The following is a 16,469-nucleotide window of genomic DNA, read 5'->3' on the forward strand; positions in this document are numbered from 1 at the left end:
GTCGAGCTGCCATTTCTCTCTCATTTGCTTGTTCAGTACTTTTGAAGGGGAAAAAAAGGAGGCAGAACCAAAAATTGTGGCAAACAGCAAAGCAGTGTCACACCTAGGCATTTCCAATGTGAAGCAAGGGCTTTGAAGTGTTGGTTTCTCTTTAACCACATGGATAACATTTCCTAGGATGCCTTGACTTTGCCTTTTCATGCCTTTGAGGTCAGTGCTGCTCTTCCTGAAGATTCCCAGCATAGCCTGTGGGATGCTCTGGCATTCCAGGCTGGATCCCTACCCAGACACTGTTCCAGGGACAGCCATCCCTGGAAGTGACATTTTCTCTGCAGGGCTCCAGTGTGGATTTTGCAGCCTGAGCCCTCTCCAGTGTGCTGAGAGCACTGGAGTGATTTTACCGCTGACCTCTGTGGTGCCCCACAGCCATGCAAAGTAACCAAGGGCTCTCTTCCACTGTAGCAGAGGCAGAATCATTTTTAGAGAAAGAGATAAAAAATAGCCAAGTAGATATAAAATTAGCCTAGAAAGTGTCTCCTCAAGCCAAGACAATCCATAACCAGAGGAAAGCTCTGTAGTGGTGTGTTTGCCACACGCCAGGTGCTGATCATGGCCACGATGGAATAAAACAGCTTTTTTTTCCACGTGGTGACTTAGGCTCCAGGTCAATTTTCTGGTTGCTGATGGAAGCAGGCTGGGACAGTGTTTGGGACTGGTGAGGTTCTTTGTAGAAGCAAATGGATGGCAGGAGATGAGGATCTTTTTTTCAGTGTATCTAAAGAGTCAGGCCAGTCCATACAACAGGATGAGTGTTGGACAAGACACTCATCAAGACACCTGGAAGGGACACTCAACAAGACACCTGGAAGGGATCCAGCTGGAACCCCACCCTGCTGTGATGAGAGCAGGAAGGTGAAGACTTAAGTGCCTTCTAACACGCCCTGGGCTTCAGAAAAGCAGCACTGTGCATGTGCCCAGCAAGGCCTGGGGTTCAATGGCCTTGACCACAGGAGACAGGGCACACTTCAATTCTCGAGGTGTTTAGCACATCTCTTAAATATTGCTGTCTCCAGAACCACAGAATTCTTCTGGCTGTCCCATCTGCATGAATCTGAGCTTCTCCACAGTATCTCAGGAAATGTTACAGCTGAGCCTTGTGTCTCACAGCTGCTCCTCAGTGTGGAGAGAACAGGGCTGGGTTCTGCTGCAGTGGTTGTTGATTCTGCTGTTCAGATGTTCTTCATCCTCCTCCTCCTCTGCTCCTGGCTCGAGAGCTGGCTTCTCCTGGTGCCTGCAGGTGAAAGGCTGGGAGCAGCAATGTACAGACCCCTCTTTGCTTTGTTTTGTTTCCTCTGGAACAGCTCTAGTCAGTGATGGCTGAAGGTTTGAGGCCAAGGTGACAAGCCCACATTTTAACAGGGAGAGGGGAGATTTTCAGGGAATTTAGGTAGGTGGGTGGAAAGGGTTTTTCCTGCAATGCCATTGCACAGCTGCTCTGACAGGATCCCAGCTGCAGGGCAGGTGTGAGTACTATACCTGCAGAGGAAAATGTGGAGCTTTGGGATCACAGACCACTGTCCACCCCTCAGGACAATGCTTAGAGGAGGTTAAACACATCAACACCTATTTCTGGCCAACAGATGAGCTTCTGGGCAAATGAGAATCAAACCTAGTGGATTCAGCAGTGGGGTTTCAGAGCCATTGGGGTTTCAGAGCTGTTGGGGTGTGGCACTACTCTGGACAGATCACTTCTTCTTGTGCCAGTGCACAGAGGGGTGGGCCCAATACTTCCCTCCATCTGTAGCTTGCTTTGAGATAAGCTGATACAAAGAGCTTGATTTTAAAATGTATTTATTGCTCAGCAATTCTGAGCATGTTACAGAAGCAAACTGGCAAGTCTCTCACAGAACTCTGGCTCCCTCAAAACTCTGCTGTAAATAAGTATTTCAGTCATGGGGAAAGAGAGACACCTCATTTTTAGTTCCCCATTGAAACCATGGGGGAGCCAGCAGCATCCCTGGGAGGAAGGAGATACCCTCATCCAGCAGCCCATTTCTTTCCTGCCTCATACAGCCCCCACTGCCCCTCTTTTTGTTAGATGTACTTGCACATATCAGGTCAATTCGTGCTAGTAGTCAAAATATGGGCCTTATGTTTATAAACAGTGAATAAGTCTAATTATTTCAGTGGCTTTCTAGCAAGAAAACAGTGGACCAGATGTTGGAAACCTTCTTGTTTAGAAATTGTTCATGGTCAGATGTCTGCACGGGAGAGAGCAGTGTCCCTGCTTAGTGCACCTGAACTCACCTCTTGTGACTCTTGCTCTTTATCACCTTAGCAGGTAGCAGGTGAAATCCTGTGATATTCTGTTTCCCTCTTGAACTCAGAGCTCTTGAGCCAGTTTGGAGGGTCCCTAGGTCTGACAGTTTATCACTCAAAGTGAAGAAAAAGGAGGATGCCCAAAGGGAATTAACAAATCTTGGCAGTAATTAATGTGTCAGCTGAAAAAGAGAAAGCTGGCATCATCAGGGAAAGATGTCATGATGGAAAACACAGGGAATGAAGGGGAAAGCCTGTTCTTAGAGGAATGGTGGGAGATGTTTGTTAGGAGGTAGGTGGTGAGTCATGAAATGAGCTGGAGCTTCAGAGAAACTCCAATGGCAGAGAGGGCACTGGGACATGTCAGTGCCACTGATGTATGGGAATAATGAGAGACAAAAGGCAAGAAATTCCAGGGACAAACAAAGAAGGAGGCCGGGGCTCACTGAGGATCAGCTTGGTGTGGACAGAAGAGCAGCAGCAGCTCCTGGCTATTGTTGAGAGTGATGTCCCTGCAGGTACCTGGGCCAGGGGGTGGTGTCTGTCCACAGCAGTGTCTGTCCCTCTCCCCTTGGCAGAAGTAAAGCCAAACCTTTTTCCTAAATTCAGTTGAGTTACTTGTGAATTTAATCCTAAACCACAAAATAACTGACTCATGCAAACACTTTTTTTGCTGTACAATCTCAGATTATTCGTTTTGTGGCATAAAGATTGCATCTCTTTTATTTCCATAAATTCTCAGACACTCAATACAATGCAAACAGAACCCAATACACCTAATTTTCTGCTGCTTTAACCAGGCAGAAGCTCCTCTGTAATTAATTTATGAATCTATCTGGTCCAAGGTTGGTCTCCTGTTTCAAAGATTGATTGCAGTTGATAATTCTTGTGTGATTGATTACTTGAGTGCAGATTCAGTTTCCTGGGTGACAGCTGCAGCCTTTGCAGAGAAAAGCTCACTGACCCCAGTTATCAAGTGATCTCTTGTATGGACCTTGAATAGCAAGTTGTAGATGGGAGATATTTTGTATAGTTTAATTATAGTTACTGATAAAATTATAGTTACTGAAATAGTTTGCTGAAATACATTACAAGTTTTAGAATTGAAAATTAAATAAGGAACCTCGTAAAATCAGGGCCTACTCCATATCTTTTGCTTCTAAAGAGTGTTGACTTTATCTCACTTCACTCTCACTCAGTCTACCAACAGACATGCCCTGAACCCAGCAGGTTTATGGGACTAGAAGTAGTATTTCTATTTTTACCAGTATTTTTCTACTCCAGTCCCAGCTAGTACCAGGCAGAATAGAGATTTGTGGTTGGCTTGGTTTTTAGAGAAAAGCATTGCCAAATGCCTCTGAAATAAAAAGGAAGGTTGGGTTCATTTTAGGTGACTCATCTACACTCAAGGCTGCTTTTGAGTTTTATCCAAGCTGGTTCTTCCATCTCTCTTTGCAGGAGTTATAGATAGGAAATGGAGCTAAATTGGAGTCACACTTGCACAGGGGGGTTGTTGCAGAGCACTGGGACTCACCTGGACATGCAGGCAGGATGGAACACATGGTGGCACCTGGTCAGAGACAGCCAGAACCAAACCTGAGCTCTGGGAAACCCATGCACAGGGTGAGACTTGGGAAATACCTGAAAGGGACCAAAGGATCCCAACCTTGGGTCCAGGCCCAGTTCTTAACATGACAGATTTTATTTTCAGAGAATACCTGAGAAACATTTTTGTGGGGTTTGTTTTTGTTGTTGTTTGGGTTTTTGGGGTTATGTTGATGGAATATTTTGTCAGTTTTTTTAAATTACAGCATGGCTGCTTTTCTCTATCTGCTTCCAATCACTGCAGAGCATGTATTGATGGACTTGTAATTCACTTTCCTTAGCAGGTGGCAGGTGACATCCTGTGATATTCTGTTTCCCTCTCATGCTGACCATACAGTCACAGGGGGGTTACAGAACACACAGCTTTTTTTTTCCTTTCTCTCCCTCTCTTTAAGACAGAGGAGCTTTTTCCAGATTTAGTGTGATGTCTAATGATGCATCTGCCTAAAAAGAAGAATGTCTAGGGAATTAATTGCACTTAATTGGTGTTTTTAGATATGGTGAAGCAGGAGTATTGAATGTAAGAACAAGGGAGCCTGTGAGTTATAATTACATGCTGAATTCTGACATGTGAAATTGTTGTTAGTTTGCTTCTTATTTAAATGATGGGTGATCCAAGCAGCTTGAGCACCGTGGCAGTCCTAGCACAGCTGTGATTAGCAATTAGAAGACACCCAGGGTCTTTTGGAAAGAGGAAACCTGTCTAGCCAAAACTCTTCTGTTCTCTGAAATGACACATTCCCCTCCATAATCCTCTGGATTTTGTGACACAGAAGTGTCACAAAGCTAGCCTGGAAGCACGGGAAAGGAGGATCAGCCTGCTGGCTTTGCTGTCACCAGCCTTTGTCTGCTTTTTCAGTGACAAACCCTGTCCCAAGCAGGATCCTTCCTGTCTGGAGACCAGGAGCTGCCTTTGCTCAGGACCCAGAGCTCAGAGCCAGCACCCAGCAGTGCTGAGGGAGGGAGATGTGCAGCTCAGCTGGAACCTGATGGTGGATTTCTGTCTCAGACCATGCATTGAGTTCATATGATTTCCTCATTAACGACAAAGCTGCAATATAATATAACAGAACTGAGAGGCCACCATGGATTTTCTCTCGTGGTTCAGAGGGTGGGGGTTGGAGGGGCAGCTGGGTTTAAAGTTTAGCTGGTATACTTTAAACTCTGTGTACATAACCTTGGAGGACACGGGGGTGGGAAGGGGTCCGTGGTTATTTTGGTGGGATTGGTAAACTTCAGGATGTTTTTGTTTAAAGAGTAAGGTATTTAATTAATGACATTGTACAAAGAGTTATTAATTTAAATGGTGCTTTTGTTCTCCTACCCCAGACCTGTCTAACCTTTCTTTTTGGCAAGCCTGCAGCAATGCTGATCATATTGACTTTTGTACCTTGGGGGAGTGTGTGGAAGGGGAGGGGAAACGCTTTTCTCTTCAGACAAATAACGTTGCCCATAGTTAACTTCCTGCTTGGATATGTACCTTGAATTCCCTTTATGCTGAGTTTTTATGTGAAGGTCTCTTCAAAGGGACAGAACAAGCAGAGGTTATTCCAAAAGATCTCAACTGTATCATCTTGTAATATATTGCAGCTTTATGCCAATGATTCCTTGCTTACCTGTACACAGTCCATGCATGTTTTGAACTAATTTTGCATTCTCCATTTGTGGTGAGTTACTTAGCATTTTAACCACCTTTTGTGCCATTCAACTTGTACAGAAAACATTTTTATTGACATTTTAAAGGGAGGGGGAAGAAAATAAAAAGACCCCTTCTGCTTTCTAGTTGTAGGTAGAACTCAGTTACTTAGCAAACAGATGTAGATGAGTGGTTGTAGTGTTAGAAATGTTGGCTTGCTCGTGAACAAGCTCTTGAGAGTAAATGCATGGTCCTGTACCTCTCTTTTCTTAATTAGCTCTTCCTTTCCTCCTGGAAAGATTCTCTCTCTCTCCCTCTCTCTTACTCTGTCTTTGTCTCTCTCTCTCTCGTGGTTGTAAAGTACAGATTTGGGCATAAATAAAATGGTGAACGACCAGGTTTGAAAAGCAGTTCTCAACAGGTTCTCTGGGGGAACGTACTTCTCGCGGTGCCTTGCCTTGGCACGTTGATCAGATCCAACCTGCAGGACCCAGCAGGAGCAGGAGCTCAGCCCCCGGTGCCTGTGCCCGAGCTGGGGGGCCAGTGCAGCCTTGGGGAGGCTGGCTCTGCTGGAGGGTGAGGCGCTGCTGGGCCTCTGCAGCTGAGGCAAGAGGCGCGGGCGGCGCAGGCCGTGGCCTCCACTCCTGCTGCTGGTGGTGGTGGGGGTGATGTCCCTGGGACGCGTCCCACGGCCCCTGATTTGCGGAGTTTGCACACACTTTTGATTTTCCTGGATACACAGCAAGGGGGTGGGGATGGGATACGGGAATTGTGTTGTTGGGGGGCCTGTAAACAACTCCTTCTCCACACTCCTGAGCTCTGAGTTGAGTACAAGGGGCTTCTTGTTTGTTAGCTGTGGTTCTGTTGGCAGTGGAAGACAGAAAATGGGCAAAGCCTTGGAAAAGATGTGGTCACTCACAAAGATGCGTTTTGTGAGAAATGGACTTAAAGAAACCCCAAAAAGCCGTGCCACAAAATCACAAAGCGTACCTAGATCCACACCTCTATTCCCTATGGCTCTTCTCCCTTAAAAGAATTTCCTTTTGTCAGAAGATTTGACTAGGAAAAAATTCCATTTTTGTGAGGTGTTGTGAACTGTTTTTACTATTTGTAATAACCATCCCAGGTCTGAGTATTCCTGTAACTCAATGCCATGCAGCAGAGAACCTGTCCACTTTATAGCTTTGCTCTCAATATTTGTTACTCATTGTTTTCTCATCTAAATGTACATTTGCAAGATGTGTGTAATGTCATTTTCAAAAAATAAAATTTGGTTTCAATATTTAGGCCGATAAAAACCTTTCTGAGGCTTTTATTTGTCGAGTGTGTGTTGACCGTGACTTGTGAATTATAGAACACTCATTCACTGTGGTACCTCAGCTTTCCCAATCTGCCCCACTTGTATAAAGGCAGAAAAAAAAAGAGGCTGGGGAGGGAATTTGATGCCCCTGAATTAGTTACGATACAAATCTGCTGACTGAAGCAGCCCAACCTGTGCAGGACCCATCCTTTTGCCTAAAGGGATGAGCTCTATGTGCGTCCCACTCTGGGAGAAAAGGGGGAAATAGGGGCAAATCTTTCCCTGTGTGAGCCCTGCAGATAAAACTGCAGATTCAGAGCAGCAAACGTGGCCCCCATCTGAACTTTGCCCTGGCATCCAGAGCCTGGGCAAGGCCTGTGCAGTCCCACATAAGTTTGGGGAAGTTTGGTGACATTTGAGAGCTGCACTGTGTTTGTCCTGCCTTCCCACACAGGCCTGACAAAGCTCCAAGTTTTCCTTTCCCGGCCTCTCTGTCAGAACCACAGTGAGGACAAAAGCTTTCTTCCCTGTGAGCCCTGAGAAATGACAATAAAGCTTGGGCCACCAACCCATGGCCCCTCTTGGCAAAGTGCTGGCACCCACTGGTGCCTGGACAGGCCAGGGCAGCACAGACAGTGCAGTTCTGTTGGCAGGGAAAGGCCTCGTGGAAAAATATGCAGTTCCCATCATGAAACCAGGAGAGAACCACACTCAGGGCAGCCTTTATGTGAATGTGCATGGGCTGAAACTGAAGGAAATGTTATCAGAAAAGCAGAACGAGTGCTTTAGAAAACTCTCTGCTTGTGTCCCTGTGCACTCGAGGAGCCAGCAACAAAGCAGCCTGGTGTCTCTTTCAGGGACTGTGTGTTGGATCAGGTCAATAAAATCCTGGAGGAAGCGCTCCTGCCCATGCAAAATGTTCTGAAAAACCTGCTGTGTGCATCTATCACAGCTATCCCAGGGACTCTGGAGAGAGAGTTAAAAGGGAATCTAAATGGTAGTGTGGCACCCCCAAGCAGCGCTGCAAGCCATTGGAAATGATGCTGCTGTCTTAGCAGGAACTCCTCTGGCACATGTGGAATCACTCCAGATTTATTGTTGTGTCAGTGAGAGCAAAAAATCCAGCTTCCACAGCCTGGACTTCCTGCTGCATCAGCCTGGATCTAGACAGAAATGAACATCAGGGATCCTGGAATATGTTGGTACATCAGAGCAGCAAGAGTGTTTGCTCCTGGAAAGTCTCAGTCCAAGTGTGTCAGCCTTTATGTAGTATCAGTTGCTTGGACTGAAGTAACTTCTGGCCTGGTTCAAAACCCCTTGGCTGCTGTCTTCTACTTTTCCTGGTTTGTGAAGGCAACACAGAGGAGGATTTTAGACCCCTGGAAATGATGCTCAGCATCTGTGTTCAGATTTTGGGCTTCCTGAGCCATCAAATCCAGAGTCTGACCCCACTTTCTGCTGCTCCCTTTCACAATCTGCCATCAAATCTTGTGATTTAAAAAGCTTTTTCCAGGTTGTCACCCCAGGCTGGCTCTGTGCTGTGCTCCACACAACACACCAGGCAGCGCTGGACCATGTTCTAAAGCAGAGGTGTCCCAAAGGGTGGGAGTGACCAAAACAATGAGGAGATTCTCCAGGGAGCTGTGAAAACACCTGAGTGGGATGAACATCCCAGTGGCACTGCTTTAATTGTGTCAGTGCTTTGTCAGCCTCATCAGCCTGACCTGCATATTTAGCTACCTTAAAAACTTGTGCAAAAGCTTTTAATATTCATATTCTGAACATGAGAGACCTGACTAAGAGTTCCCTGGCCTGGTTTTGGCTGGGAGAGAGTTAATTTTCTTCCCAGTAGCCTCAACTGTTGTGGTTTGGAGTTGGTGTGAGGATAATGTTGGTAACACACTTGTTTTCAGCCATGGCTAAGCAGTGTCTGTGCTCAGACTTTTCAGCCTCTCATGCCCTGCCAGTGTGGAGATTCGGGGCACAAGGAGCATGGAGGGGTCACAGTCAGGACAGCTGACCCCAACTGACCCAGGGATATTGCAGACCATCTGGAGTCATGCTTATCACATAAACTGAGGGAAAGCCATCCATGGGCTGGACAACTGCATTGTGCATCACTTGCTTTGCACATTGTAATTCTCTTTTATCATCATCACCATTAGTTTCTTAATTTCTGATGCATTAAATTATCTTTATCTCAACCCACGAGTTCTCTCACTTTTACCCCTCTGACTCCTCCCCATCCTCTGGTGTCCCAGACATCTTTTCATGAAAAATCCTTTCTTTAGGCTTTTTCCTCCTGAGAAGCTGAAAGGCCTCAGGAACAAAATGTAAACATTGATTATCTGCTGCTGTGGAATGCAACAGATAGATCTGTGATTGGCTTATGTTAGTTTGTTTGTGATTAACGGCCAATCACAGTCAGCTGGCTCAGACTCTCTGTCCGAGCCAACAAGCCTTTGTTATCATTCTTTCTGATTCTATTCTTAGCTAGCCTTCTGATGAAATCCTTTCTTCTATTCTTTTAGTATAGTTTTAATATAATATACATCATAAAATAATAAATCAAGCCTTCTGAAACATGGAGTCAGATCCATGTCTCTTCCCTCATCCAAGAACCCCTGTGAGCACTGTCAAACCCTGGGAAGGCAGTGAGTGAGTGGCTGTGTGGGGTTGGGGTTAAAGCAGGGGATGGAGTTAAACAGGGGATGGGGTTAAACCAGGCCACTGAGATCATCCCCAGTGTGCCAGGGCAGGGCCTGAGCTGCGCAGCCCTGCTGGGAGGCAGCACAGCTCCCTCTCCCTCTGATGTGGCCTCGGTGAATTTGGGGACACAGCAGGGTCCCTGTGAGTGCCACAGCCCATAGAAGATAACACTGGGGGAAGCAGAAAGACCTTCCTGGGATCTGCTCAGGTCTTCAGGGTTGGTGGAACAGGAGAAGTCAATTACTCTTCTTGGGAAGAGGAGGGGGACAAAGATGCCACTCTGACACGGCCTCAGTTTTGCTGAAAAATAAGGCACAATGTCAACGTAAGGTGGAATTAGGACAGGACAGAAGCCTGGAATAATCTACAGCCAAATCAGCCTGTAAATGGTGTTTCTTCCAGTGCTGCCTAGAAAGGTGAGCAGCACCTAGAGCAGGGTGCAGCAATAAAACCTTCATTTTAAATTAACACATGACCAGCCTGGCCTCTGGAGAGAGAGACACATTTGTACAAGCAGGAAAGAAAATCTTTGGAAAATGCCATTCTGTCACAAATTGTCCATGCTTTAATTAAGAAGCCCTCATCAGGGAGGAAGATAACTGTGAGATCCATGAGGGGAGGAACACAGCTGATCTAAAATGAAATCAGCTCTCAAATGAGGTCGCCCACCCAGGCACTGCTTGTGCACACACAGCAGGAGCAGGAGCCAAGTGCAGGGAGATGAGGCCAAGCTTTTGTAGCTCTGCAAATGAAAGGGTCAGGCTTTGGGTGGGGAGGGGACACGAGATGGGGGAATGTAGTTACGTGCTGGAGAACTTGAGGACAAGGGCAAACGTGTCCTCCCATGCTCTCCTCTTAAAGGACAATTCCCTTATTCCTGTGTTTTGTGACAAGGTACCCTGGAACAGGCTCCAGGCACACACAGGCCAGTGCAGCATCCCCACAAGGCATACCCCATTAAAACAGAAACTAAAAAACACCTTTCTGTCCCCTTGACACAGATTTAGGTACACAAAATCAAGCCTGCCCTTAATATCCTTAACTTTTTAAAATGACTCACCATACTCTGCTTTTCTGGTCAGAAAAGTAGATCATCTAAATGCCAGGCACCAGAACTAGGAAAAGACTGTTTAGAGCAGTAGGATAAAACTCAGGAGACTTTTAGCTCTTGATGTGGCCACAGGTTTCTGTGTCACTTAGGGAATCACCTGGGACCACAGAAAAAACACAGCGAGTGCTCAAAATGGGCTTAGAACTTCTTTGGTCTCCAGGCACCAGCAGGATGGGGATAATCACACCTTCAGGCTCCACGTGAAGAGTTTCACCTGGAAATCTACAACAGCACAAGAAATCACCAGCACTGTGAGAGCAGAGCTGGCACCTGAAACTGCAAGAAGACAAACCTTCACTAAATAAAAAAATGTCATTGCATGATCAACACGCCACCAAAAATGGCATGTTCCAAGGTGGAACATCCCAGTGCTCAATGCAGATGTAGAACTGCAGGGAGCATGGCCTGGGCACTGCAAAACAACCCTAAAGCTTGGTGCAGTGGGTTGTGTTTGGGAGTGCAGAGCTGCTCCTATGCTGAGGGAGGTTTGGACAGTTTTCCAGCATCCCACAGACCAGGAATGACAGGGCAAACATGAGCCAAACCCCGTCCAGCTCCTGACAGCATTAAACAAGGCTCTGATTTCAGGCTGTGTGAGAAGGGCAGCGCTCCTGGAGGCCCTGGAATCTCTGATGGAGAAGGGGAACATGCTAAGCCTGAGCACATTTCTCATGACCCTGAGACAGGAATGGCTTTATCCAAATCCCACCGCGAAACAAGAGTGCTACAGGCAATGTTTTAAATATTTAATGTTTACACAACACTCGGAATACGAATGGCAATTCAAAGGGAAGGGAACTCCTGTCTCTGTGAGCTCCTCAGGGAGTTTTCTCTTCATGTGTGTTTTTCTGCTTGATTGATGCCTGCCCACACAGAGGGCAGATGGCAGCAGGGATGTGTCCCGTGTGCCCCAAAAACATCCATCCTGCTCTGCTGCACAGGGCCTTCACTGCCAGAAAAGTGGGGAAGAACTGGTGATCTCAGCTCCTTCAATCCCTGTCCCAGTGCAGGGGGATACAGTGTGGGTAAATGAAGGTGGTATAAAATGCAATCTTATCCCCCAATGAGTTGCAGCTGAACCAATTACTAAAGAATAGGAGCAGGCCTGATGTGAACAGGCCACACCTGTAGCCAATAAGAACAGTGTTATAAAAGAGTGGATTGGTGGGAACTAGAGTTAGTGGGCTGCTGTGATGACAAGGAATAGTCAGTGCTTAGAGGAACTGCCTACAAGAACCATCAAGGAGGTATGAAACTAGCAATATGGAACCCTTGCAATGTAATGGCAATAGAACTCTTGCACTATAATGACAACATCCTAGCCTCACAAGCTTTATTTCACTGCCAGCTCTGCCCATTCAGCTCATTCTACTTCTTCCCACTGCCATCAGGTAGGTTCTCACAGCAGGATCTTGGCCATAGCTCCAGCCCAGCCCCACCATGAGCTCTGCCACTGCAGCTGCTCTCCCATGCTAACCTCGCAGTTATTTCAGCTCCAGCCTCACAAGCTTTACTTCACTGCCACCTCAGTTTCCACCCCAGCTCTCCATCTCCCTGCTGCTGTCAGCTGAAGCTGCACCAGGTCCTTGGCAGCATCTTTATTTTATCTCCAGCCCTTCAGTCCCTACCCTGGCCCTGCCCCACAGGGGTTTCACCCCAGCCATAACCATGTTTATGTCTTGCCAGCTGTGCTGCCTCTGCCTCCAGCTAAAAGCTGCTCCTGGTTCTCACTGCAGCCCAGGGCTGTTGACAAGGACACAAACCAGTCACTGCCATTGCCACTTCAGTATCTCCATGGGCTGTCACACCCATCCTAAATGGGCTCTGCTAATGAGACCTGATCCCAAACACACATTCCATCTCATCCCAGATGGCAACAGGGGCAAGGAACAGCCACTGTGCTCCCCTTGGGATGCCTTTTGCAGCTGCAGTGTGCCTGGAGCTCTGGGCTTGGGGGTTTTCAGAACCCTAGCAGACGACTGGGCATTCACAGCCACAGGGCCCTGAACAAAAACATGAGCGCTTTTCCATAGGAAACAAAACTCACCAGTCCAGGTTCCTGATGGCAGATTGCAGGAGGCAGTTGAGACTCTCAAACCAGCCCAAGTTGGCACTGGTGCCAGCTTGGGTCTGGGACGCATCCTGGTTTTTGTCCCCCTTGGGATGCCTTTTGCATCTGCAGTGTGCCTGGAGCTCTGGGCTTTGTGGTTTTCAGAAGCCTAACCTAGGCACAACCCTAACCCTGGGTGCCACTGGAGGCTGGTGCAGAGCCTGTGTGTGGAGAGTTGCCCTTGAATGAGGGGTTTGCGAGATACGGCCCAGTAGAGCTTGAAGTAGTATTAAAAATATAACCAATAAAGTTGTTTTCTTCTGTTATTATGTTGCTTTTATGTTCCACTAATGTTTTGCAATAGAGTATTTTTATTGTAATTTCTATTCTTTTACTAGATGAGTAGTGTTTATGAAATAAATGTTGTAGGACTGGGGCCACAGGGAACATAAAGGGCTTGGCACTGGAGGCAGACCCAAACCCATGTGGAGCTGAAATAAATGCCACAGGGAAGGAGATGGAGCTGCCCAGGGGTGGGTTCCTGGGGCTCAGAACCAGCCCAAGGGCACATTTTGGGATGGGAAACCTTGGGGAGCACAGTGGCTGTTCCTTGCCCCTGTTGCCATCTGGGATGAGATGGAATGTGTGTTTGGGATCAGATCTCATTAGCAGAGCCCATTTGGGATGGGTGTGACAGCCCATGGAGATACTGAAGTGGCAATGGCAGTGACTGGTTTGTGTCCTTGTCAACAGCCCTGGGCTGCAGTGAGAACCAGGAGCAGCTTTTAGCTGGAGGCAGAGGCAGCACAGCTGGCAAGACATAAACATGGTTATGGCTGGGGGTGAAACCCCTGTGGGGCAGGGCCAGGGTTGGGACTGGAGGGTTGGAGATAAAATAAAGATGCTGCCAAGGACCTGGAGCAGCTTCACCTGACAGCAGCGGGGAGATGGAGAGCTGGGGTGGAAACTGAGGTGGCAGTGAAGTAAAGCTTGTGAGGCTGGAGCTGAAATAACTGTGGGGTTGGGATGGGAGAACAGCTGTAGTGGCAGAGCTCATGGTGGGGCTGGGCTGGCAAAGAAAGGCAAGAGGGGAAGGGAAGGCAAAGCAAGGGAGCAGTAGGCAAAGCAAGAGAAGGGGCATTAAGGAAAGGGAACACAAAGCAAGGGAAGAATATGCGAGGTAAGGCAGGGGAGCTATCACACCTCAGCTACTCGTCCCTTCCCTTGCCTTTCCCTCCCCATCCTTGCCTTTCCCACCTCTCCCTTGCCTTTCCCTCCCCATCCTTGCCTTTCCCACCTCTCCCTTGCCTCGTTTTTCTCACCCATTCCTTGTCGTTCCCATCCCTGGTTGATGCCGCCACCTCGCGGCCGCGTTCCCCCTCCCCGGGCTCACAGGAGGGAGGGAGGATTTCGTGTGTCCTGCGGAGAAATAAATCCCGGGGCCCTTCCCTCGCTCCAGGGCTGTTCCCCTGCTCCTCCTTCCCCCTGTGACCAGTCTTGCTGGAAGATAACTCCAAACCCCACTTCAAACCCTGCAGGGCAGTGCTCCCTTGTCTTTTTAGAATTTTTTCTTCTGATTGTGGTTAAGGTGGTTGGGGGGATAAAGGCTGCTCTGTACACATTCAGCCTCTGTCGCAGCTGTAGACAGAGGCAAAGCACAGCCCCTTCTGTGAGTTTTGTTTTAGGGATTGTCTTCCTTTAACTCAGTGCTGGCAAGCCACCAGTCTGGGACTGATCCCTTACTCCAACCCTTCACGTCATTTATGCTTTAGGACAAAGCAGGAAGGAACCTGTCATCAAAATTCCACAATGTGAAGGATGAGTGATCCAGGTTCAAAATGCTGTTGTTGAGCAAAATCAGGCATGACTGGACACACAGCTCTGAAAATTTTCAGTGAATCTTGCTTAGTTTTCAGATTTCTCTATTCAAACTGCTTAAATTAGAAAGGGTAGAGTAAACATGTAGGATTTAAGTTGAATCTCTGCTGGAAACCACCTCATGCTTTATTAATAAATTGCCCCATGAAATTAAGTGAATAATAGATGAACATATCTCTGGCGGGACACAAGAACCTGGCAAGGTGACAGGCAGGAATTTCTGAAGCCGTGATGGGCTCTGAGCTCAAGGTGATGAACACACAGATATGGGGTGTAGAAAACCTTGTGAAGGAGCAAGTTCTGGGGTTTCCTTGCACTGTGGTGTCTCTTTACAAACCAGGCTGGCTCTGGGCTCTGGTTTGCTGCTGAGGGCGCAGGAGGAGTCAGGTTTGGAAAGCAGCAAGTCTGTGGTGGGGCACTGCTCAGGGAGGGCCTGCAGGCTGGGCAGGAGAGCACTGAGAAAACTGGGGACACCAGGAGATGCAGCACAGTCATGGATGGAAACCAGTCCAGAGCAGGTGACGCATCCATCGAGGAAGCCAAAGGCTGCAGGGTTCATTCAAGGATGTCAGGTACGATGTTGTAAGGTTAATTGGTTCACAATAACTGAGACCTCTTTTCCAGGTTGTTTTTTTTTTTTTTTTTTTCCATTAGTTGCCATCTGTGTAGCTGATCTTGCTGCCTGTCCAAAGGAATTTCTGTTTCTGACAAGACTTCCAGCAGGAGCTCCTCCTCAGCCCAGACAAATCCCATCTAGTTCTTGGATTACACCGCTCACATCAAAAAGTTCTCATGGTTTTGTTCTGCACTGGATCAAAGCAAAGGCAGCTACTGCGAGAATGCTTCTTATAAGCTGTGAATATTATTATCAGCTCAGAGTGGAATTTTGTTGTGCTCTTGTGGGAGTTTTCGTGTTCTTCCCTCAACTGTGCAAATGAATCACAGTGTGCGTGTAATGTACAGGCATCAGCTTTTTATTATGATTTAAACTCTGAGCTACTTACTCAATCAGGAATTGGAAACACATGGCTTTAGTTTGTAAGGCTTTTTTACTCATGAAATGGTAAAACTGTAGTGGCAGCTTCCAGGGACTTTCAGTCCAAATTTCAGCGTGAGTTCTAAAGGAATTGGGGTAAAAGAGCAAATATTCCTGCGGTGAACCTTGCAGTACAGAAATTTGTGATACTTCTTAATCATCTTCAGAGTAGTTTGTGGATGTAACTCATCCCCTGAGGTCCAATCTCCTCTAGGAAATTTGCTCAATAATAATGTTGAGGAGAAGGAATTAACCTATTCGTAAACTTAGACCAGTTATGCTAAAATGAGGATTAACTGGAGGAAAAAACTGGGGAGAATATATAAAACTGTGGTACAGATGAAATTTTGTAATGCATTTTGAAATGGTGCTTGTTCAAAAATGGGACTACGTTTACTAAAACACAAATAAAAGCCACATAATGGCAAAATAAAGGTATTATAGTCCTCAAATCAGAAAAAATTCAAGTCAAATTAACCCAGATGTTTAGGATTTACCCAAGAGGAAGTTGAGGCTGAGCAAAGTATGGAGAGAAGCTTGTTTTTCCAAAACCATTTCTTGTTGAGAATTTCTTTGTGTCCTGCTTTTGATTTTGCTACAGCACTGAGAAATGTATTATTTTCTGTGTTCTAAACTTTGTTATCCCCATGAAGTGATACCAATTCCTTTACTAGGACAGAGAGAAAAGAATGAGTGCTGTGCAGTCTAATAAGGAATGTAACTTTTTTTTTTTTTTCACGGTGCGCATTAATCTGTTGCTTTCCCTACCGAAAAAAAAAAAAAAAATTAAAAAATCCAAACAAACACTGCAACTCTTGCCAAACA

The sequence above is a fragment of the Ammospiza caudacuta genome, chromosome 14 (genome assembly GCF_027887145.1).
Source record: "Ammospiza caudacuta isolate bAmmCau1 chromosome 14, bAmmCau1.pri, whole genome shotgun sequence".
NCBI lineage: Eukaryota > Metazoa > Chordata > Aves > Passeriformes > Passerellidae > Ammospiza > Ammospiza caudacuta.